The sequence below is a fragment of the Felis catus genome, chromosome B4, assembly GCF_018350175.1.
Source record: "Felis catus isolate Fca126 chromosome B4, F.catus_Fca126_mat1.0, whole genome shotgun sequence".
Lineage (NCBI taxonomy): Eukaryota > Metazoa > Chordata > Mammalia > Carnivora > Felidae > Felis > Felis catus.
The window spans coordinates 13847187-13872650 of NC_058374.1; the positions used below are offsets into that span (position 1 = coordinate 13847187).

The window sequence follows — 25464 nt, forward strand, 5'->3', positions numbered from 1 at the left end:
CCTTCTGAAAAGTGTAAAAAGGTCTATCCCACCTTCAAGGTGCTACATGGAGCTGTGAATGGCTTAGCCAGAGGGCAGGGTAGAGCAAGACATAGGCCCCAATAGCAAGGTCCTTTTATGCCGCTCAGAGACCAAGGCAGCACTGAAATACCTTAACAAGTTGAGTAATAGAGAACTGCATTTTAGACTGACCCTAATACTAAATACATCTTAGAGATTTGAAAGCAAACCTAAAAACTCTGCCTTGGACCAGGAGGAGACGGTGGCATCATCTGGTACCCAAAGGCATTCGACAAGAACCCAGAAGACCCCCAACGCCACAAGCCCAAACACGGTGCACTGAAAAATACCACCTGATGAGAATTCTGCTTTAACTTCTGGAAATCCACAAACAGAAGTCATTATTAAACACTACTATCCCAGGAGACAAGAAAATACCAACATTAGAGATGGATTTTGAGTCCTGGCTTTGTTGTCCCGATCAAAAAGGTTCACTCTGGGCCCACTTCATGCCTATTCGCAGGCATTCTGTGTTGACTGCTTTCCAGAGGTAAATAACCATTCCCACAGAAACACGTCACAAGTGGATTAATAAAAAATATTTATTGCATCTGAATTTCCTCCTCACACTGTTTTTGGAGTCAGCAGTTTTATCTGCTATTTCTACATCAGAAAGATAAAATTTAAAACCTAATCCCATGAGATTTAAAAACCACATTTAGAAATTATGCTAAATTTCATGTTTACCTTAATATTTAAAATCAAATTCTACCTAGAAGCACTAATAATTGAAGCCTTTTTGAAAACAACACCCGAAACATGGCAATGTATGCAGGTATACTGTAGGCTACAGGTGTCCGGTGACCAATCAAAGTGAAACAAGTAAACTTCTGAATTGCTACAACTACTTCCGGCAAGTTAGAAGTAATTCCAAAGCACTCTTGAGGAGCAATTGTTTCCCAGGCTGACTCTAAGAGATTCTAGCAACCCTCTAACAATACTCTGAAAGAGCCCGATCACTTAAGATCGCAGGCGGCCAGCCCCAGGCCTAGGTCACCTGGCAATGGAAAGCCTGCCCTCAGTACCCACTAATCCCAGGAGGGAGGCAGGCTGTAAAGAGGAAGCTGAGAGAGCGGTGAGTGAGTTAAGACAAGAACTGTTCCCCAACAGCCAAGGGTTGCAACGACAAACTCCTGACTTGCCTGGAACCTACAAATTCATCAGGGACAGTGACACCATCTGGCACCTGAAGGCATTAGACAAGAGCCCAGGGGACCTCTGCGGCCACAAACCTAAACTAAGGCTTAGAAATGGCGCCCAACCAGAGCGGTCTGCACACAGAAACGTCACTTTTTCACCTCTGCCCGGCCCCACGACTGCTGCCACTTCAAACTCTCGATAAAGTGGCTGCAAATACGCTGCTGTACAAACGCCAAATGGTGACGCCCTTGGGAAAATACCAAACTCATTTTCTCATCAGTTTTTTCATCCCCTAAAAATGTATTTTTATAAAAAAGGCACATATTTTATATTTAGAACATGGGAAAGGAGGCAAGAAACATGGGGAAGACGGAACCCAGGCCATTATCAAAGCTAAGCCGGTCTGGCTGAGGCGAGACCAACCAGAAGGTGGCGACGGCTCCACAAATAACTAGATGTCCGTCTTCCTAACAACCACCAGGAGAGCAGGGAGGCCTCACCCCTGACCCTCAACACTGTTAAAAGTGCAGATATGCCACGAAAGCAATCCACTCTGGGGTCCCCATGGATCTCCCCTAGAAGGTGTACATTAAGCTTCTCCCCATCATTTAATTCTGGATGAGGCCCTATGAGGTAGGAGTTATTATTCCCTATGGCCTACAAAGGAGGCTCAGACAGCTTCAAGAACATGGGTTCCAGATCGTACTGACTGGGTCTAAATTCTAGATTTCTCATTTACTGTGTCTTTGGGCAGGTTACCTCACCAGTTAAAGAAAAAAAAAAAAACAGGAATGGCAGATTATCTCGTAGGGTTGTTAGGAAGGGTAAATGAGAAACGTATACCAAATACAGTGACTAGAAATCATAAATCTTCGGCAGATGTCATCTGATATTAGCGCCATCACTGGCAATATATAACAATTAGTAATAATAACATTGTTATTCCTGCACTGGGTCACACAGTTACTACAGGACAGGACTAGGATTTGAACTTGGGTCTGCCTGATTCCAAAGGGATGCTCTTTGACCAGTCCATTCTTCTGCATTGGGATAATGGGAAGGAAGACTTAAGTTTCGCTTTTAACAGGATGATGATCTCTACCTCTTGAAAAGATTTTAGAAGCCTTTTAACATCACAGCTTTACAACCCCAAACAGAAGACATCTTGCAGAAAATTGCATTAAAGTGAGGAAAGAAGTCAGGAAAGACACATGTTCTTTCAAACACAAAGGTTTTTCGAAGAATGTTCGCAGCAGTGCTATACTTAATAGCTCCACACAGGAAGTGATCCAAATGTCCATTATCAGGAGGATGGATAAACAAACTGGGCGCACTGATACACTGGAATACTACGCAGCAATGGGAATGAATGGACGACAAGGTTGAATCTCACAAATGTAACTCTGAGCAAAAGAAGCCAGACACAAGAGTCCATACTTCATTATTCCACATACATAATGTCCAAAAACAGGAAAAACCAATCTTTGGTGATAGATATCAGGATAAAGGATATCTTGGGAGTGGGCTGGGAGTGAAGGGAATACGACTTTCGGAGTGCTGATAATGTTCTGTTTCCTGATATAGGTTCTGGTTATACAGGTTTGTTCACTTGGAAAATGCACCACTCACTACACCTTTACGGCCTATGTCCTTCTCTGTATATACATCACACCACATTAAATACTGTACGTATCAAATAGCTATTAAAATTACTAAGAGATTATTTGGTTGCTGCTATGTTATTAGAATTTTGTCATTTCATCCATTTTAAACCTTGTTCAATCCTTGAGAAATAATACAGTATAATGGAAAAGAAAACCAGGCTTGAAGACCACCCATCCTGGATTAGATCCTGGTTACATCATCTACCAGTTATGTGATTTTTGTTACTTAACCTGGGTCTTGATCTCCTCAACTGTGAATCAGAGCTCACATACCTACATTTGCAGAGCAGTTGTAAGCATTAAAAGAAAACTTCTGGAAAACATCCACCACACACAGTACCTGCCCCTGCGGCATATGCTCAATAAATTAGACAGTTAAATAGTTCCAACAAATTAATTCATTAATCTACCTCTTCATTAACTAATGTTCTATTAAGTGAAAATGGATGGCCATATGCCACAGGTATACTAGCTGAGACAAAATTTAATGGATAAACCCAATCTTGGTCTCTGCTCATCTTCTCGATTTGGACTCATGTGACAGAGAGGGATGTGGGAGGGGGGCAGATTGGAGGGGGTGATGAAAATCCCTGATAGACAAGGCCAAAGCACAGACTGGAGCCTGCAGCTTGAGCCTGCCAATGCCTTGAAAATCTTGATAATTTCCCAATTACTACGCTTCAGTCTTATCTGCAGAACTGGATGGCCATTTCTCTCCAACTTCTCAGTAATCTGTTGCAAATAACTATTCTGAGCACGGAGCAATTATATGAATATAAGGGATCTCCAAAAGCATAACATTTCCTAACTTGGCCCAATATAGAGTTTAAGTCTTCAAACATCAAGACAACTTTACTTATGTTCACAATTTGCTTAACCTCCCGTAGCCCTTCAGGTAAGACTTGAATCCTGCACATTCCCTCCCTCTACCTTGAGGGCAGATTCTAGAATTCCCTGCTGCCCTCTGGTACTACCCTAATTCTGTGAGGAGTGAATGGTGGGAGGGAGACATCTCCTCAGCCCTGGCCAACAGAAGCATTCATCTGAAAGAAAAGAGAGTGGCAACCGGGTGACCGGCATCACAATCGTGGGCAATGACACGCAGCACAGCTGCATGACGGCAGCCCACACCACAGGGCATGTCACCACCTGCCAGGCTCCTGGGCCCCGCATGTCCCAGCCTGCTTAGTCCTCTCTGAAGCCCCCAATAGCACAGAATGGTTTCTCAACCAAACAAGCACAAGAAAATGGTGAGGCTCAAGCTCTCATCCAGAGATATTTCATACTGAGATGGGGGGTCTCCTTCTGGGCTGCTATCAAGAAGGTGGACTGTGCCAGGGAGTCGGTCAGACGTTCTTTCAGATAGGAGGTCCTATGCTCCGACCCTCAGGTCCGTCCACAAGGACAGTGATCCATGAGGCAGCCAAGCACAAAAAGCTACCAGTGGATCACTAACACTAACAGATCACAGAAAACAAATTCCGTGCACTGTGTTCCTATTTGCATAGCAGCCAATGCACACGGTTCTCCTCAGGCCTCCTGGCTCCTCAGCCGCTCCGTGGAATTCAAAGCTGTTGTCCATGTCCTCCTCGATGTGAAAGCCAGCCCCTTGGACGACCCTCCCCTGACCCTCCCTACCTGTCTGCCCAAGCGTCCTCTTCCCTCCCGCTCTCTCAGTGCCCATTGTTCTACAGAACAGGTCCCTAGCTCTATACTCTTGACTCTGGTGACCCAACATGCCCTTGGCCTTTCTGCTATATGAGCCATTTCTGAAGGGTATAGAAGATTCTTCCTTTCTTCCCAAGCTCCAGGTCAAAAGTTTCAACTGCCAACTGGATACTTCACATCTGAAGCAAACACGTGTCAAGTCGAGCTCAACCTCGGTGGCTGGTTTAATAAGTGCCCCCTTTGGGCCAGATAAGAATAGAACACTAAGCAGGACAGAGCCAACCCCTAATATTCTGGCGGAAATCATTCCTGGCAAATTGGAGTCGAAATTTTTGTTTTCAATAGCAACAGAGAGGACGCCACACACACCTGTCTCCCACTGTCAGAAATAATCCTGTGGCTGTCCCTTAACTTCCTAACTTCACCATAGGCCAGCCAGTTTTCAAACCGACGTTATCTCTGAAATGTCCTACACCTCAGCCTTGATAGGGAATCAACCAGTCAGTGCTTCTTTCTCATAATAAATGTCTTTGAGACCGTCACCCACTGCCCCTGCTATAGTCCTAGTTCACGCTTTCCTCCCCTCGTCTCCGAATCGAGCAGCTGGCCCTTCACCGGCCTCCACTCCTCCCGATCACTCTTCCCACTGCACCCCAGCCAAATCCAACGCACTATTTCATCAGATCAAGAACCGCCAGGCCAAATATCACTGCCACATCAGGATAAAGTCTTAACTTTCCACCTGGTTCCCAAGGTTCCCTACAATCTGGTCCTCAATCACCCTTGCAAACTTGTGGCTCCTCTCCAACACAAAGCCTCTACTCTGGCAAACCAGTCCACACAAAACCTGCACACATTCCCATCTCCACCTCTGTTCCTCATTTCCTCTCAGGTAAAATTCCCTCCTCAAGACCAATGAAAAGTCCTTGCAGAGACCCAGCTCAAAGCTTGCCTCGCCAAAAATCTTCCCACTGCCACTTCTCAGGAGCCCTCTTCCTCTCGTCTGCATCGATGTGGGCAATTCTGCTCGCTGACCCCTTACCCCACGAATCTGACACTTACCATGAATTAATTTTTCCTATGTATCCATGTTGTCTCCTTCAAGAACAGATGAGTGTCCTGGGGCGCCTGGGTGGCGCAGTCGGTTGAGCGTCCGACTTCAGCCAGGTCACGATCTCACAGTCCGTGAGTTCGAGCCCCGCGTCGGGCTCTGGGCTGATGGCTCAGAGCCTGGAGCCTGTTTCCGATTCTGTGTCTCCCTCTCTCTCTGCCCCTCGCCCGTTCATGCTCTGTCTCTCTCTGTCCCAAAAATAAATAAACGTTGAAAAAAAAAATTTTTTTTTTAAAATAAAAAAAAAAAAAGAACAGATGAGTGTCCTTTGGCAGGGAAGAGACCTTCGACTGACTTAAATCATCCCCACAGCTCTAGCACGGTGCCTCAAACATAAGCCACAGGAAGGAGAGTCAGACACGCAGGGACTACATGATGCAAAAGAACCAGAAGAAAGCTGGGGCCGCTAACTCCTTGTGACTTTGGCTGTGGACCATGCAGGCAACAGATCTGTGTTTACTCCCTATTGTGTGCCCAGCACCATGCCTGTGTCACCCATGGCCACTCCATAAAAGTGGACTGAATGATGGGGGAAAACACCGAAGGGTGAGAGTATCCAAATTAAGTAGCTCCTTTCCCAAAGCTTTTCCTCACTCCTCATGAGAATTCCCTCCCTTCTGGCCCAACAGCACACTGTTCCTACTTCTCTGAGGCTACTTAAGTCTACTTCTATTAAAACTGTATTTGAAGTTTTCTTCCCCTCACATTAAGCTCACAAAGGGGAAACCTGACTTTTACTTATTTCTCATCTTCAGAAACATCTCTGTGTGCTTTCCATATATCGTTCAACTAAAATCGGCCAGGTGATATGCAGCAAGTACAGAGCTCAGATTTACAAAAAAGGGGCAAAAACAGAGGGTGGAGGGGAGGTCAACCCTTACTTTAAACAAATTCTCTGTCCTCATCTTATGTTGAAGGAGCACAGAATGAGTTAGAGTGAAGTCTCTTCTCTCAATAAAGATCAGTACAGGGAACCAAATGTCCAGCAGACATTTTCCTAACCCAGAAGATTATCCTCCCTCTTGAACAAGATGACCCAATAAAATGCTCACTAAAAGCCCACACGACATCAAATGCTATGTGTAAAAAATGAGTCTTTTGCCACAGAAAGCTAACTCAAATTGTTGTCTGGTGAGAAATAAATATTAATACATCGGCTTGCATAAATATTCCCAAAAAGCAACTAGTACTTCATTAATATGCAGCCCATTAATCTGCACAAACCTCTAAGCAACTGAAATGCTGTCCAATTAACAGATTTCTTTAATAATTAATTACCTTAAAGTCATTGGCCTTAAAATTGCCTTAGACAGATAAATTACACTTATCAAGTAACATTTGATACATGACCATTAAGTGACTCAGAGCTTCTCTCTCTCCTACATAAAGCAGCTTGATGAGATCTGAAGTTCAAGGACCCTGCTTTTACCAGAGAAGACTCCTCTGTGGTCTAACAGTGTCACCCAGTGGTAGAAGGCACAGCTTGTGTTCACAGCAGCTGTTGTTTTTAAAAAGAAGCATTTGACACATGTGTTTACTAAAGGGGAAAAAAGAAAACCACTGTTTTGAATTGCACAAAGAAAACTAGTTATGTGTAAATCCTGGAAAACATGGAACTGGTACAGAGAGCTACCCTACAGCCAAGGTTACTTTGAAGCCCTCAGGGACCATACAACACTGTTCAGATCTGAAGAGAGGCACAAGCGAAGTTCCCTGACTCAGGGGCAGTGCACGTTTGACTCTAAATCAGTTCAGTCCTGGGGCGCCTGGGTGGCACAGTCGGTTAAGCGTCCGACTTCAGCCAGGTCACGATCTCGCGGTCCGTGAGTTCGAGCCCCACGTCAGGCTCTGGGCTGATGGCTCAGAGCCTGGAGCCTGTTTCCGTTTCTGTGTCTCCCTCTCTCTCTGCCCCTCGCCCGTTCATGCTCTGTCTCTCTCTGTCCCAAAAATAAATAAACGTTGAAAAAAAAAATTTAAAAAAAAATAAAAAATAAAAAATAAATAAATCAGTTCAGTCCTGGGGCTGAGCAACAGGACCGCAGTCACCAACCCCCACCCCGCCATCTGCTTTATTGTCTACCCTTCAGCCACTTCAGTTCTCAAAAACAGATCTTCCAGAACAAGGAAAGAATAACCAGCCAATTCTGTTCCAAGGCTGACTATCTGATTTTAAATACTTATGAGGTGAAGTTTAATTGAAAATAATAAATTATTTAACTTCCTTATCTGTAAAAAGAGAAGGCTGGACCAGATGACCCTTGAGATCCCTTACTAGTTCTAACATTCTGATAATACGGAAGAGTTCGGCTTATCGGTTGCTCTAAACCACAGGAGCTTAGAGCCAAGAGCTGCAGAGGTTGGCCCCATCATTACAGCCAGATGGACATGAGAAGCTGCTCCTGTGATACTCCTCACGTACCCCACTTTGGCCTCCACTCTGGCTCACCCTTGTTCCTCAGAACCATGCACTTCTCCACATGCAATCCACAGTGAGTAGGTTTTCTGCTAGTGATACTGAATTTCCCCGGATGCAGCCACCTTCACCCCAAGTGTGCCTGTAAGAGTCTCAACTGCCTGGCCCAGGGCTAGAGAGGTCCACATAGGAATGGAGCATGGGCCAGACTTTATTAGACCAAAACTCCAAATCGCGGGGGGGGGGGGGGGGGGGGGGGGGGGAGGAGGGGGACTCTGAAATATCACAGTGAAGAAAGAGACCTATACCATACAGGATAAATAAAAATGAAAAACTATTCCTCTTTGCTTAAAGTCTCCTATATCAAGTACGTATTGTGCCATAAATGAATAAATTCAAGTCTGACCCCTAAAAACAACAATGGAATCATGCTACAGTTGACCTTACTCCCCCTACCAGCTAGTTTCTCTTAATACATCTTTGTCTTCTCTATAAATCCATAGATATTCTTCTTGCTTATTCCCACCAAATCCCAAATACCTGTGACTTTTATAAAGTTATTAACAGTTTTTTCTCCTCATTCCCCTACATTTAGAAAACCAGCATCTACTCTCATGGACCACTTGCAAGAAGATAAACTTGTGCTGAAGAAGCAGCCTTTCTTAAGAATTTGTTGGCAGTCTGTGGCAAAAGGCTTTAACACAAAGACACCTTGGAACCTGATAATTTCACTTCCAGAAATTTACTCCAAGATAATAATCAGAGATGTAGACAAGAATGTATAAGAATATTTATCTATGATCTATGATAGCAAAACAAACAAACAAACAAACCTTGAAACCACCTGGGACACCTGAATGGTTCAGTTGGTTAAGCATCTGACTCTTGATTTCAGCTCAGGTCATGATCTCTCAGTTTGTGAGATTAAAGCCCCTCATCGGGCTCAGAGCCCACTTGAGATTCTCTCCCTCCCTCTCTCTCTGTCCCTCCCCCCACTCACTCGTGCTGTCTCTCGCTCTCTCTGAAAATAAAGAAATCAACTTAAAAATGAAACTACTTAAATATCTAATAATGGGATAATGGACTTAACGGACTTAAACATCCTATTTTTAGAATACACAATAAAATTGGAAATATTCACAATATATCAAATAGGAAAAAAATATCAGGCTCCAAAACAGTATGCCCCCTCTTTTCTAGTATGCCCGTCTGCGTGTACAAGAGCTACTCAAAGTGTAGTGCAAGGATCAGATGTATCAGCACCACCAGGGAACTTGCTAAATGCAAATGCCCAGCCTTTGAGAGACTAAATCAGGACAGCTGCAGGCAAGCCCAGCAGTCTATGCTTTCCTGCTCACTATGTGCCACACAACCTTTGGGGTAAGATACTGAAATTCCCGTTGGAGGGACGGAGACACGGAGGCGCACCGAAGCTAGCTAATTCACCTAAGGCTAAAAGGCTAGTAAGTGGAAGCATCACACAGCTACCTCCAGAGTCCATGCTTTTGAACCACTTTGCTCTAGTGCCTCCCCAGGTGAACTCATACTTGGAAGTGTGCACAGTGCTCTTTCCCTTAAATTAACAGCCTGATGCATCCCACCTATTGGTTTTTCTTCTTCGTTGTGTTTTAGCACTTCTGTTACAAAAAGCTCCTGACCGGAGTGGGGGTGTTTTGACACCATCACTGGCACCTCCATTAACATACCTCGTGGTGAGCACCTGCCTGACACCTTTGAAGGCTATAAAAAGATCTCTACATTAAATACCAGCCCACAATGGCAGAAACCTCAGTGCTCACCAGCGACAGACAACGCTGACCATGATACAGACTAAATATAGAAGGCCCTTGGGGCGCCTGGGTGGCTCAGTCGGTTAAGCGGCCGGCTTCGGCTCAGGTCATGATCTCACGGCCCGTGAGTTCGAGCCCCACGTCGGGCTCTGTGCTGACAGCTCAGAGCCTGGAGCCTGTTTCAGATTCTGTGTCTCCCTCTCCCTGACCCTCTCCCGTTCATGCTCTGTCTCTCTCTGTCTCAAAAATAAAATAAACGTTAAAAAATAAATAAATATAGAAGGCCCTTCTGTTACCAGCTAAAAGGAAGCTGCCACGTGGCAATCCCATACACACGCTTTACAAACCACGTGGTTTACCATTTAGGAAATTATGCAACTTTTGATCAATTTCTTTTTCTCTTCTGGCTTCCGCGTTATTTCAAAATTCACACATAACACATTTTTGTATTATGCTATCTTATATTCACAAAATTCAAATTTAAAAAAAAAAATGCTACCAGATTTTATTCCCAAACTGCAAGTTTCTAAATAAAAGAGACCCTCCCTCAGCACTTTTATTGTGTATTATTTTCTAAGGAAGAAACACCTCGGTCATTCATTTCAGGAAACTACAAAGGGAACGGACTGGGAAGATGGTTGATTTAGGCCTCATCACTCCTGAGAGGAAGGAAACTACACAGAATAGAAAAAATGTCCAGCTGGACTAGTTTTCAAAGCCCTCAAATATTCCTGTCTTCAAGAGCTGAATAATAGTTTCATAAAATTTATGACTTGGGCCAACTAACCAAGTATTTTCAAAAGAGAAGACTATCTTTAAAAGGACTTAGTGACAAAAACTTTAAAGGAGCACGAGAGACCATTTTTCCAACTTCCTCATTACTAACAGATAAGGAAACTGAGGCCCAGGAAAACAAAATGGCTTGGCGAAGCTCACAGAGAAAGGGGCAATGCCTGGGCCAGAACCAGTATCTGACTGGTCCACACTCTGTGTTCCACATTGGCTCTCTCACTTCTGATGACTCTACTCAACTTTCTCAGTTCATTTTCCACATTTTCTACTGATTTGGCACAATCACTAATACCACCATGAACACTACCTCTTGATCAATAACTGGATAGCATCGTTAAAGATGGTATGTTGAAATTACAAGTATGCTTTAATAACGGCACCAAGACTCTACCTCCTTTGGTATCCTGCCAGATTTCAAAAAAGTACAAATTCATTATGGTGATTAAAAAAAAAAAAAATCCTCTCAAGGTAGGAGAAAACTATGTTTGCCCCCCCCCCCCTTTTTTTGACCTGATACATTAGCGGTGAACTACAATGTAAACAACCACCACCATCAGTGACTGCTCAGACGCAGTAACTTCGGACATCCCCTTTAGACCCCCATTTACCTTCTCATCCTCTGTCAAATCCCACCCTTCGTCAACTATCAGGACTTAGGATAAAATTTTTTAAAAAATTACTGGAGAAGTGAAAATCTGCCCTACTGACAACTGGAGAAACAAAAGACCAACCTTATAAGCTGTCCCCAATACTGCCACCAGAACGTAGAGTATGCTCAGAATGGAACACAGGCCCACAATGCCACCAGAAACACGACAAGACGTCCCTCTTATCTCACTAAGAGGTGGGACTGCTAACTTTTTCCTAAGTGACAGCGCTCAGTCCACATTCACGTGCTGCCTCCTAGATAAGGGTTGTCGGTACACCCCATCACTGAACTGTGCCTGCTTCCTGACCACATCCAACCCAGGTCTGGCCCCATTCCCCAATCCCGCCTTCAAAACATGCAGCTCAAGCACAAACCCAACTCTGCTTTCCAAGAGAATCCCAACATTCTTCTGGACCACATTTGTCTACATCAGCGAGTTAAATGAACCCACTTTGATGGGACTATACCTAATCCTGGTGGTTGCTGGCTCATGGGATTCAACACGCTTTTGTCTTAATAAGTTACAGTAACAAGTGGTAGAGGAAAAAGAACCTGAAATAAAAGGCCCACAAACCTACAAATCCCGACATCACTCTTCTGGGTCTGCTTCCTTACTGATAAAATGACAGCCCGTAATCCTATCATTTTCATCTCCAACTTTTCATCTCCAGTCTGCCACATTTCGGCCACATGTGCGTCCAACAGATTTGCTTCTATGGGAGAACGTGCCCTGGCTTCCGGTCACTCACCTTACCCTTTCGCTGACAGAGTTTGTCTGGAGAACTTCATTTTTCACCTTTAAAAATAAGGGGGCGGGGAGAGAGAACTTCAGGCCAAAAACAATCGTTACAATGACGTGTTTTTCTGAACGGTTAGAATGTTCCACCATTATAAGAATGTAAGTGGACTTTTATTCGATTCCTGCTTCCACAAGGAAAATGGGGCACGTCTCCCGTCTGGCTCGAACTAAGCCCCCGAGAGCAGCTATGCACGTGGCCCAGGTACTTTGAATTAAAGCCTGTTTTCCCACTTGCTCCTCTTCAGGTTACCTCCTGGGCTTTCCGCGAACAACATCAGCCGCTCTTGTTACGGAAGCCACCACAACCAAGACCTTCGGGAATAGTAAAGCACCTGCTGTCAGCAGGGCCGGGGTCCGGGTTTCCTCCCGTGTACTTCCGCCCCGTCCCTCCTCCGCGTGGGCCTCGCCTCAGGCCCCGAGGAGAGGGACGGGGCCGCGCTCGCCGCCGTCTGGAGCTCGCAGCCGGCGGGGGACACAGGCACACGCCGCAAAGGCAGTGTGGCACGTACACCTGGAGGGCGAGGGGCGCACGCACGTCTCGGAGGCAGGGTCTCCCTAAGACCACCTCCTTCCGACTCCAGGTTCTCTCTGAGGGCTACGCGCACATCAGTGCGGACGCTCGGGGGCACACGGGACGCCGCCCGACTAGAAGCGGCTGAAACCACGGGCGCTCATCTGTAACTCACACAGGAACCTGGCGTCAGATGCCTCGGGGCTGCTCCGAGGCTCAGTGGCGTCATCGGGGACCCGGGCTCTCACTGTGGCGCTCCGCCTCGGCAGCCCCAGACGGCAGCTCCAGGAGGAGACGCAACTGGGCAAGCCTCCCGCCGTCGGGGGGGGGGGGGGGGGGGGCGTCACTCCCAGAAGCCCCTGGGGGTCTCCCTGCTCCTGATTGGCCAGAACGAGGTCATGTGATCACCAGAGACAACGGAAACTGGGAAAACGGGAAGACCGCATTGCGGACGGGGGAGGGGAGCACGAGGTCTGTCGCGTGAACAGTCAATTCTGTCACACACAAGACTGTTATGGGCTGAATGTGTCCCCTCCCCCCCATATTCATATGGTGAAGCCCTATCCCCCAGGATAATGGCACCTGAAGGCAGGGCCTCCGTGAGGTCATGAGGGTGGGACCCCATGATGACATTAACGTCCTTGTGAGAGGAAGAGACACCAGATCTCGCTCTTCCTCCACCGTGTGAGGGCAGTGAGAAGGCAGCCGTCTGCAAGCCAGGACGAGAGTCCCCACCAGGAACCAAGTCGGCCAGCACCGTATCTCGGACCTGCGGCCTCCAGAACCGTGAGAGACACATCTGTCGTTTATGAAACCCGGACTGTGGTATTTTGTTATGGCAGCCGGAGCGAACACATCCTGACAAGAGGCTCGCTGGGCCCCTCTGGGGGAGGTCACTCGTGGGCTCCAAAGCTGAAAGGGAAACCACAGCAACGCTAATTTCTTAGAAGTGTGTAGCCCTCACAGCATCAGGAGTAAAAGCTGCAATAAGCAACAAAGACAGGAGACTTCTTAACGGAAACCCTTTTATCCTTAGCTTTTCCCCCTACATAAAACCTCCCTTTTTAAACTGGGGGGCAGCGGGGGTTGGGGGGGGAAGTTTGGCAAGGGTTCAAATGTAATCACATTAGTAGTGGGCGTGGGCCCTGGAGCAAGGGAGTAGACTACTCTGCCTCCTAACTCGCTCTGCTTGAACTCTGCGGATTAATTCAGTTCCCTCCGGAAGCTTGTCATTCTAAGACCCCAGCCCTTACCGTTTCCCACGGCTGTGGCGGAGTCACAGGAAAACAGAACACGGTGTCCCCAGCTCCAGAAAGCATCTTGCTTCCCACAAGCCACTACTTCGGTCACCCCATCTCACAGGCACACGGCGTCTCCCACGGGGCTACTCCGAAGCCTTGACTATCTCTGCCTACAGTTAACAGGCAGAGGAAAGCTTTCAAAGTGAGAATGGGGAAAAAAATCAGAGCAACCTCCTTGGCAAACCAGCAACACAGGAAAATGAAAGCCTAAAAACAAGTGGCCAGCATTTACGCGAGCAGACCTTAGGTGCCGCAATGTCTAAAAAGTGTAACGGCCTTTAGTCTTATTGGAATAGGAAGGAGGCTCACTGTTTTGTTTTAATGATTATATTTATTTTTGAGAGAGACAGAGACAGAGCGTAAGGGGGGTGGGAGGCAGAGAAAGAGGGAGATACAGAATCCAAAGCGGGCTCCAGGCTCTGAGCTATCAGCACAGAGCCCGAAGCGGGGCTTGAACCCATGAACGGGAGATCATGACCTGAACTGAAGTCGGATGCCCAACAGACGGAGCCACCCAAGCTCCCCAGGGGCTGTTTTAGAAAATATTCAAGATTTCAATAATGCATGTATTTCTGGAGTAGAGGCCTTAGAGAAATAATCACTTAATTTTAGTAGTGAGAAAAAGATACTTAAGTCATAATCCAGATCCTAAAGAACTTGAGAGAGTCCATTCATCATTCAAACAGAATGCTTTTAAGACCAATTTATAACTACTGCAATAGTCTCCTATTTACTTCGTAGTGTCTACCCTCAAGTAAATTCTCAAGGTAAATCACACCTTCTTCCCCCGCATGCAACTATGCAAAACTGAAACCACTTACCACTGTCTACACCGCGACCCGCCCCCAGCCCCCAAGTACTAATATATCCTCCATCACTCACTCTGGCATTTCAGTCAAATCTATTACTCCCTAATAATACCACAGTCAAATGGTGTTTTCCCCAACCCTGCCATACCGTCAAGCTACTTAAATCCTACAGCTGCAATACTGATTAAGAAAAAGAACAGGACAGGCTGGTAACAGTAAATGCTCTGCCCAACACTAGTTCCACCTAAGATGGAGAACTGCTTCTCTCTCCCTGAAGTTGCCCAGGTTTTAAATGTTTTCCTTTCTCTCGTTGCAAGAGGACTCATTACTCAAGAACTCAGCATCCAGAAACCTCCCACCAGATCTCAGAGCCCCTGTCAAGAACTTCAGAACCTGATTTGAACAGTATCTGTTTTTAAATCCACACGAATAGTAGCTACTGTAATTTAATTCAATGAGAAGGGCAAGGACAAATGACATATCATCACATTCACAATGAAAACCTGTCCTTTACTTACAGCTGGTGATAAAGGAAATCATTCATCGCTTCCAGAAGAACAATTATAAAATCATTATCAAGAAACTACAGATGTATCACGATAGCTTAACTTCCCTTATGCCTTGGGGGGGGGGGGGGTAAAAACTTATCTGAAAAGCTTAATAAGGATAGGACAGCTTTACCTACTTAGATTAAGTATTCAAAGTTGAGTATACTAAAGGACCATGAAAAATGAGGTAATTTTTTCAAAATTTCTGCAAGGCAATTCAGGGTTCAAAATCTGGAAATAAATACTCTTTATAAAGTTTGTAATCTTACAAATGTCAAAATGAACACGATTCCAAGTTTTTGGGACCAAAATAGCTAAGATTTCAAATTCAGTTTATAATACAAAATCTGCAAACACAATGGTACGTGTGACATATTAGGAAGGACACTAATGACCTTATTTTCCTAATTTTATCCATGAATCTTCAGAAATGAAGTCATAAACCTCATTTGCTCTTTATAAAATGTATTAGTACTAGGGACGCCTGGCTGGCTCAGTCAGTTAAGCATCCAGCTATTGATTTCAGCTCAGGTCATGATCTCATGGTCTGTGAGATCAAGCTCCGTGTTGGGCTCTGAGCTGACAGTAAGGAGCCTGCTTGGAATTCTCTCCCTCCCCCCTCTCTCTAACCCCTCCCCCTCTTCTCTCTCTCAAAATAAATAAACATTTAAAAAAAACGTTTTGGGGCACTTGGGTGGCTCAGTCAGTTAATATCTAACTCTTGATATCGGCTTAGGTCATGATCTCAGGGTCCATGAGATGGAGCCCCACATCAGGCTCTGTACTGACAGGCTCCCTCTCTCTCTGCCCCTCCCCTGCTCACTCACTCTCTCTCAAAATAAACTTTAAAAAATAAAGAAATTTTTAAGAAAGTTTAAATAAAATATATGAGTTCTAGAAAAGATCTGTTACCATTCTTAAATTTCTTTACATCTGATAGCAATATACAAAAACCAATGTTAAAGATAGTTATAAGCATTTTCCTTCTATGTACTATCAGACTTGCTCTAAAGTTAATAAACTTTCTAAACTACCTCAAATCAATGGCTTTCAAACTCCTGTCTGTAATCCTCTTTATAGAGTAACCCAATAAACACCCGCACTAAAATCAGCTCAAGTAGAAGTTTCCAGAAGCAATACACTGCCTTTGCTATATGCTGTACACTCTGATGTTTTCACTGTTTTATTTTTTTGTAATGCTGGTTGTGACCGACTAAATTGACTTCATGACCCACTAATGGACGCAGCTTGAGAAATCCTGCCCTGACTCATTTATGTGAACTTGCTACAATAATTTAGCAGCACTCTCAAGACCAGAGAAGGCATCTGAAAATGTAAATTGGATGAGCTGCTGTATGCCAACTGTCATCATCCCTTCCAAATAGAAAACACTTAAAATCCATTACCTTTTCAAAATTTTATTTGGAAGAGTATTACTGATACTAGAGTCATCACCTCTCTTCTGCCTAATCTTTATCCTGACTCCATTCACTAAAGAACAACTTCACATCCTTCTAGCTGTGTGTGAATGAGTAAAGGAAGACAAACTAAAGATTACTTAGAGAATTCTATCTGTTCCTGGTTAGGTAAGTCTTTTTCCCTGCTTATGACAGAACATGGGCAATAGAGGAAGTATTGTATTTTCTCAACTTTCTAAAATATTTTTAAAAAGCAGTTTCAGGGACACCTGGGGGGCTCAGTCAGCTGAGCTTCTGACTTCGGCTCGGGTCATGATCTTGCAGTTCATGAGTTCGAGTCCCACATGGGCTCACTGCTGTCAGCACAGAGCCCGCCTTGGATCTGGATCCTCTGTCCCCTTCACTGCCCCTCCCCTGCTTGTGCACGCTCTCTCTCTCTCAAAAATAAATAATAAAACACTAAAATTAATTAGTAAAATAAAAAGCAGTTTCAATAATTTCTCTACCCACAAATAAAATTATATAGTACATCAATACTTTAATGTCATTTGTCTATTTTTTAAAAATGACAGTGTAACTCAGATAATATGTTTCTTAATACCAAAACAGTAATTCTATTTGCATAATCTCTTAAGAGGCAGAACAAAATTCTACACAGGGAGCTAAAGTCAACAATGAGTAAGAGAAAGGGCTGCAGTCCCGGGGACCCAAAACCAAACAAAGGCCATTTAGTCCCACCACAGAGGAAACGGGTCAGAAAATGTAAGGGAGAAACTAGAATTGATCTATTTCTCGTCCCGGTCAAAGATGGAAAGGCAACAGTAAGGGCAGTAGGGAACAGCAGAAGGAAGTTAAGCTCTAGAGTCTGAGAAACTCAAACCAGCTCTACCACACATTAGCTGTGTGACCTTAGTTCAACAATAAAAACACTTAAAATAATTGCTCAATAAATATTAACAGTGGGCGGGGCACAGTCCTAAATGTGCACACCCACCAACTCACTGAATTTTCACAACAAAACTCTGAGGCAGGTTCGGAGGACCAGAGAGAAACTAGGAAACTTGCCGATGCTCATACAGTGAGTCATGGGAAGGCCAGAATTCAAACACAGCCCAACTCATCCCAAAACCTCCGTGGGGGTTGCCTTCTGAGCCCCAGGTTTCCTTATCTTTCCCTCTCAGGGCCGCTGTGTGGATTAACACCTCCTGCCTGTCAGATAAGGAACCATCACCACCAAGATCCAGTGACACAGCTGCCCCAGCACAAGGCACAGGGTGTCTCACGCAAACCGACTTCACCTGTTCAGAGTTACAAACTTTATCTCTTTTTCTTCTACCCTCTCACTGCCCCACCCCCTCAGACACACCTCCCCCACAAATACCTTTCACTGACCTTAGGAAATATGTACTGGAGGGTAGAGCAACGTAACTTGGATCATGAGTATATTTACTGAAGGAAAGAAGGCGGGGGTATCTAACGTTTATAAGACGAGCAAAGCTGTCAGGCTTGATTCAGAGCCAAGACAGTGACGGGCTGAAAGCCACAGAGGCTGGGACTCAGACAGCATAGCAGGAGTGTGCTGGAACAATCCTCCGGGTTATGCTCATTTTACCACGGACAGCATGAAGGCAGGAGGGAGCCTAGGCGGGTAGTGCCGGTGTGGAATGGACTAGGCCAGTTGTGGCTGGGGGATCTGGCAGAAATAAAAGGGCAGGGCCTCAAATATGCCAGGAATTCTGCTGAGGGCAATAAACCACCACACAATGCAAAGCAGGATTGCATTAACATTGGTTTTGGAAACAGGAAGTACCCGTACCAAGTAGCTAGTAAGTGTCGACAGAATTTTTCAAAATCGGGTTACCTTCTCCTTTCTTTACACGTTAGTTGGCAAATGCCCTCCCCTCCAGTTCTTCACACAAAAAAAGGTGGGTAAACAGAGGCACTGACAGGCTGTTCAAAGGACATAACCACAGTACTACAATCAAGTTAATTTAACCAAGTTGTTGAAAGACAGGCCAGTGATACACCATCACCCGATTACTGAAATCAGACCATTTTTAAAAGTAAATATAGAGTAACTGTGTAGGTATGTATGCTCCTATGGTATAACAAGTCAGCTACAAACGTGACGCTCAATTTGTTGTTGTAGCAACAGCAGACAATGCCTGCTCAGACTAGGAGTTAGCATTTTACCTCTTTGTTTCACCTTATACTTCTATCACTATTATAAAAACCAACTTCTGAGAATTAAGATATCACTAGTTTGTCAAACCAAAGGGAAATACAACCAACAGTGTCACCTGGAAAAAAAGCACCCAGAACCCTAAATGACATAAATTGAATTTATGAATGTTCAGAAAACAAGACATTGTTACTATAAAACTATTTAATAATCTCAAGAGATAAAAAGTTTGTTTTCAGACTTCGGCAAAAAATTAACCATGAAACTAACTGCCAGATTAAATAATCTTATCTAAAAAAAGTAGTTTACTAATACACTTATTATTTTAAGGAAATGAAGGACTGATTACACTGTGAGCTTAGAATCATTAATGTCACTCCTACTGAAGTTATAATTTAATGCCTGATTATAAGATAAACATACAAAGTATCCTAGATTTTGTCTTTAATCTTTTATTTTGCCTCTTGTGCTTATTTTAAGATAAGTTCTATTTCCACCTCATTAGCAAGAAACAAACTTTGTTTTCTCTTAAAATGGTTCACTGCAGAGACAGAAATACTCGACTCCGTGACTTGGGATAATTGTGTATTATTTCCTTACTAAATCTGTCATTGCCCCTTTTCCCTACAATTAACTAAACATCACAGGTCCAAGAGCACAGGTCCAAACCTCAGAAATGCCAGGCCCTGTTCCTGGGTCTGCCATCCCTGAGGCTCCATGCATTCAGAAAATGTTCGTGCCCCTCAGGATCAGTTTCATCACCTATGAGCCCCAAACCAAGAGATCGGAGGTTCTGGGGCAGTCTGATCTAAACCTGAGACTTTTACACACACACACACACACACACACACACACACACACACACACACATATACACACGATGCAATGCAATGCACTGGGCAACACAGTCAGCCTCCATGAGACAGACTTTTCAAAGCCACACACATTCCCCTATCCCCCCCAAAATAGGAAACGTGGGAAATCTGCTCTTTATCTATCTGCAGCTATAATACAAACAGGGTGACTCCTAAAAGACCTATGACCCATAAGGAATGCATACCACAGCCTGGCTATGAAATGCAGCCCCTCATTGCCACCTTGGGGTTTTCAATAGTCTGAGGTGATCAGGCAGTAAGAGAAAGTAAACTGCAGTAAAAGAACATTACATTCCTTTCTCACTACTCAAGGCGGGGGGGGGGGGGGGGGGAGCACTATTTTATTAATAACCATTACTTCAAATGGCCTTCCAAAGAGCCCTTCCCTGTCATCAGAATTGATGTGAAAGTCAGTTATCTGATCTCAGAGATCTACAACAAAGTAGTCCGTGGTGACTCCTCCCAAAAGCACAGAAGATCTACAGGTGCTGATCACAGAGTTTCTGAATTGCTCCTGGCTCCGCCAGGATGCTCTAACTGAAAAAGGAAATACACCAGTCAGCACTCAGCCTGCCAGGTATCAGCCGGGTCACAATATTCTCATCTGTCACAGCCCTGACTCACGAGAGTTCTGCTCTTGACACAACAAAGCTGTGCAGAACCTCCAGCTTGATTAGCGACTCACTGTGTGTTCCTCCGGACTGCAGTCTGTAGGGTACGTGTGGGCCACGGCCACCGGCCTGGCTGTACTGGTGGCAGTGCAATTTCAGGGTAAAATCGGAGAAGGCCATCCCGGCACTGCCACTTGTCAGACACACCCAGATACCAACATTTCTGTGGCTAAAAAAGTAGCACCAAGAGGTTCATTATTAAAAAGAAAAACGCCAGAGCAGGAAGCCTGCACCAAGAATTGACTTTCTTCCCAAGTGTTATCCTAAAATGTAAATTAGGTCGGGTCACTGCACAATAGCTTCTCGGAACCCCTGGCAGCGGCCCCCCACTCCCCCCCTGACTGGACCAGGGACTGCTTCTCACCACACCACAGGCTCCAAACTCACCTCACTCTCTGCGCTCCGGCCACACTGGCCATCCTTTAACTCTTACCTGGCTGAGTCTTTGCACAGGCCATCACCCCCACCCAACAGCATTTCCTCCCAACCCATCCCACCTTCTCCCCACACTGGCTCATTCTCACCCTTTTAACCTCTACCCAAACCTTTCCAGATCACCCCATCTAACCGGGGTTCCTCCACCATCACTCCCTGTCCTGAGCTCGGGTCCCACCTCTCGCAGTCTGGAACTGTTTATCTAGTGCTGGACACAGGTTACTCGATCATCTCCCCTCCAGATACAGAGCCACCGGAGGGCCAGGGCCATTTCTCTTGTACACCACTGTATCTCCAGGGCTTAGAATATACTAAATGCTCAACCATCATTTCTTAAACTAATTCAGTATCTCAATAAATTTTGCAAGGAGAAAAGATGCAGCCCAGAAACCTTTTTATTTGTCCTTAATTGGTCATGATGAAGAAAAAAAACTGTAGTCACTGGTATTGGGCTAAATTAACTTCTCTATTTCTCTCTACTAAATACCCACCCTTGGTTGGGTCTGTGCTCTCCTGCAATGTCTTGATTCAAATGGGATTTTAAAAAAATCATTTGAAATGGGTAGTAGAAACTGTATTATCAGTGATGGTTTGGTTCTCAGGTAATCCACAGAAATACTCCTACTACTAACATTTATTCAGTCCTTACTACGTTCCAGGCACCGTTCAAACACCGTGTATTTCATCTCATGTAACCTCCAAGACAGTTCTATGAGGGAGGTATTTTCACGCCCACTGACAGAATAGGAACTGAGGCACAGAGACTTAGCAACTAGCTCAAGGTCATGCAACAGGAAGAGGTGGGTCAGCTCAGTGGGGGGTACGGCCAGAGCCTTGGCTTCTTCAGTACCACAGCCGGCTTCTTTCCCTCCTAGAGAAGTCCACTCCCAGGGGAAAGAGACCAGGCAGTGCTGTCTCTTCTCATTTTGGAACCAGGCCATTATTTGCTAAGTTTTTAGAGAAAAAAGACAATTCATCTTTTGACCCACTCGGCCTCAGTCCAGCTAATTCTGTCCTAATTCTTCCAGCTTGCCTTCCTATTCCTCAGCATCTCCCACTTCCCTGAACCCCCCATTCATGCATCTCTACCACTTTGCCATTCATCACACAGTCCGGAACTATTTTCCAACCCAGCCTACGACAAGTGTGTGAGCGTCTAAGTGTGCCCACGCACACGATCAAACGTGCAAACCTCTTCCATGCAGATGCAAACCTCTTTCCAAACTCCAATTTGCTCTCTCTAGCTTTCAGAAGTCAGGAGGTAATAAGTTACCTGAACTATTTCAGCCTGAGATATAAAAGATAAAATAACTCCTTGACCTTCCTAGAGATCCTAAAATGTGTAACTTATAAAGAGTTACTTGTTCACAAAGTACAGTTTGAATTAATACACAGCCTGAACATGACCAAAATCAGGTGGAAATTTCAAGAAGTGTCCAGGATGATAATTAAATGATTGAATGAAGCAGGCCACTGGCAACAGTACACCTGACTGCGATTTTCCTATCTACAGTCCTCCCTTTCTGAACTCAAGAGTCCAAGTTGCTCACAGGTATACTTGTGGGGAGAACAGCGGGGGGACTAGAAAACTGGGTATGGGAGGGGCACTGGGCAGGGAGATTGTACATTCAGTGTTTGGAGCTGGAGACCACCTACATTCTGCTGCTGAATTTTTAAAAACCCTTCAACACCTTAATAGTATGTTGTGCCAGGTATAATAAAAGTATGCCCAAAGAGCTTCAATTCTTAAGCTGCCAAGAGCTAAATGTGAAAGGCAGCCCAAAGTAGCAGATGAAGATGTAAGGGAAAAAAAACACTTCAACCACTGAGTTGTACAGCTCCAACTAAAGAGCAGCAAAATAACACATTCCTCAACAGGACATGCTGATTCTGCTTATTTACATGTGAACCCACTGGATTGGCTTAACCTCCATTTCCCTTCAAACACTCCACAGCTGTGATTTACAAACCTGGCTTGCACATCGGAATCACCTGTGGCACTTCAAAAACAATACCAGGGTCTAGCTCAGTGGAGAACCATGAAAGGAGGGTCAACCATGATCAGCCACACCCAGAACAGGGTCTGGGCTAGAACACGACCATGTATAGGGGAAAGGCCGGTAAGGGCGGCAAGAACCATTTTGTCCACTCGTCTCCTCTCCCTCCATCCCCAAGACCAGCCACCTGAACCAACCATCCATCCATCTACCCTTGGGTGAGCACCTCTTGTGCCAGCACTGAGTACCAGAGACACATGGCAGACAACACTGGCAGACCTGCCCTCAAGGAGCTTCCATTCTAGTGAAACCACAGCATGGAGATTTAAGTTACCCCTTTAAAAGGAGGGGGGTGTGGCAGCTGAAAAGGTCCCTCCACGCAATTTCAATCGGTCTTACTGAACTTAAGTCCCTTAAGGCCACAGCTTCTCATTCAGTCCTCAGAACTAAGTTTTCTGTTGCGTTGTGCTCTGCTTCAACTGGCACGACCCAACACACTGCTCTACTCAAAGGCTGGATCCAGGTAATCAAACCCTATTTCCTCAGTGCCCCTATGTGCCCCACATCCTCAGAGAGGGTGACTGGAATGTCCCAAAGTCAAGTTTGTCCAGTCAACATTCTGGGTCTTATATTTTCTCGTTTCTTCACTGCCTATCAGGCTTGGGGGATACAAAGGATATACAGGAGGGGCATCTGGGTGGTTCAGTTCCTTAAACATCTGACTCTTGATTTCGGCTCAGGTCATCATCTCACAATTTGTGAGTTTGAGCCCCACATCAGGCTCTATGCTGACAGCGTGGAGGCTGTTTGGGTCTCTCTCTCCCTCTCTCTCTCTGCCCCCCCCCCCCCCCCCCCCCCACTCTCTAAATAAATAAAAAGAAACTTTTAAAAAAAGAAATACTATTTTTTTTTTAATTTTTTTAATGTTTATTTATTTTTGAGAGAGAGAGAGAGAGTTCAAGCAGGGGAGGGGCAGACAGAGGGGGAGACACAGAATCCAAAGCAGGCTCCAGGCTCTGAGCTGTCCACACAGAGCCTGACGTGGGGCTCAAACCCACAAACCATGAGATCATGACCTGAGCTGAAGTCTGGCACTTAACCGACCGAGTCACCCAGGCGCCCCTAAAAGAAATATTATCTAAAAAAGAAAAACTGGGGCGCCTGGGTGGCGCAGTCGGTTAAGCGTCCGACTTCAGCCAGGTCACGATCTCGCGGTCTGTGAGTTCGAGCCCCGCGTCAGGCTCTGGGCTGATGGCTCGGAGCCTGGAGCCTGTTTCCGATTCTGTGTCTCCCTCTCTCTCTGCCCCTCCCCTGTTCATGCTCTGTCTCTCTCTGTCCCCCCAAAAATAAATAAACGTTGAAAAAAAAAAATTTAAAAAGAAAAACAAAGGATACACAAGAGTCCCTTTTAAACGTCTTTTGGTAAAAACTAAAGAAGATCTGTAACACATTAATATCACACACTGATTCAGAACTAAACTGTGTAAACAGCAGGGAACACAGATTAGTCAGAGGGTGAGCACCCCACTGAAGCAAGCCCTGAAAGAAGGGTTTGGCCAGGCAGGGTCAGCAATGACCAAGCAGGATATTTTAAGGGACACCAAGGGGCCCAGAGGCAAGAGAAATAATGGCAACACCAGCCTGACCAAATTGAGGAGGACTCACGAGGTAAAAAAATGGCAGGAAAGAAGGCTACATAGGTACGAGGACGAGTTTAACAAAGAGCTCTGAATCCAGATGTGGTTTACCTCTGACACTGTACGACCACTGTAGCAGGTCCCTGAGAAGAAGGAAGGCACTGATGGAAACTGTTTTTGTCACTAACTCTCCGATTTAGCCCAACATATATACCTGACACACCAGTTACTTTCAACAAGAACCTCATCAAAGTTGTTCATAACACTAGCATTAAAAAGCAAGTCAAAGTATTTACTCCAGAGTCCAAATATGTAAAAATTAAAAAATCAAACTGCTTCCCACCAATCTCTCGGGCTTTTTCGTGCTCCCATTTGCACCATCTACAGAGCACACTGGTGTTCTGGAAGCCACTGACAGACACGAGTATAAACAACTATCTGGCCGCTCACATCTAATTTTGTTCCAGAACATGTGACCATCAACTGCCTGTCCGGGATGGTGTTTGGCACAGTTTGAATCAAGGTATAACACAGCAAGCCTTTCATCCCGTCTTTCAAAAGACATATGACATCAGGAAATTAAATGCAATCTGTTTATAGCAGCCCATGACAGAGAATCTGGTGAATTCCTTCTTCCCTTAACTCATCAAGTATTTATTTCGTGCCCGTTAAGTGCCAGACACTATTCTAAACAATGTGGAAGTAGTAACAGAGGAAACAAAGCCCCCGCCCTCAAGAAACCCACATGAGGCGGGGCGGGCAAGCAAATAGAAATAGAGTAAAACCCTGGTTTGCAAGACTAATTCACCTGGAAACATGCTTGTAATCCAAAGCACTTGAATATCAAGGTGAATTTCAAGAACCACTCGCTCAGTTGTGATCCTGTGACATTTGCCATCAGGTACTACTCGTATTACAAGACGTCACTTTTTTATCAAATTAAAATTTATTAGAAATGTTTGCTTGTCTTGCAGAACACTTGCAGAACAAGTTA

At 45.0% G+C, this 25464-nt stretch overlaps 1 protein-coding gene across 4 annotated transcripts in view; it reads right to left on the minus strand.

Annotated features, from left to right (window-relative positions):
• The window catches only part of FAM107B (family with sequence similarity 107 member B), a 165767-nt gene that overhangs the window by 19241 nt on the left and 121062 nt on the right, over positions 1–25464 (minus strand). The window contains exons 1-2 of one of the 4 annotated variants that reach the window (XM_006933265.5): positions 12773–12932; positions 12037–12083 (exon numbers count right to left, since the gene is read on the minus strand). The exons of 2 other annotated variants lie outside the window; for them this stretch is intronic. The gene's annotated coding sequence lies outside the window, so the exon portion shown is untranslated. Of the gene's footprint in view, positions 1–12036; positions 12084–12772; positions 12933–25464 lie in introns of those variants that run through there. One more of the 4 variants, XM_006933266.5, reaches the window with a different exon arrangement.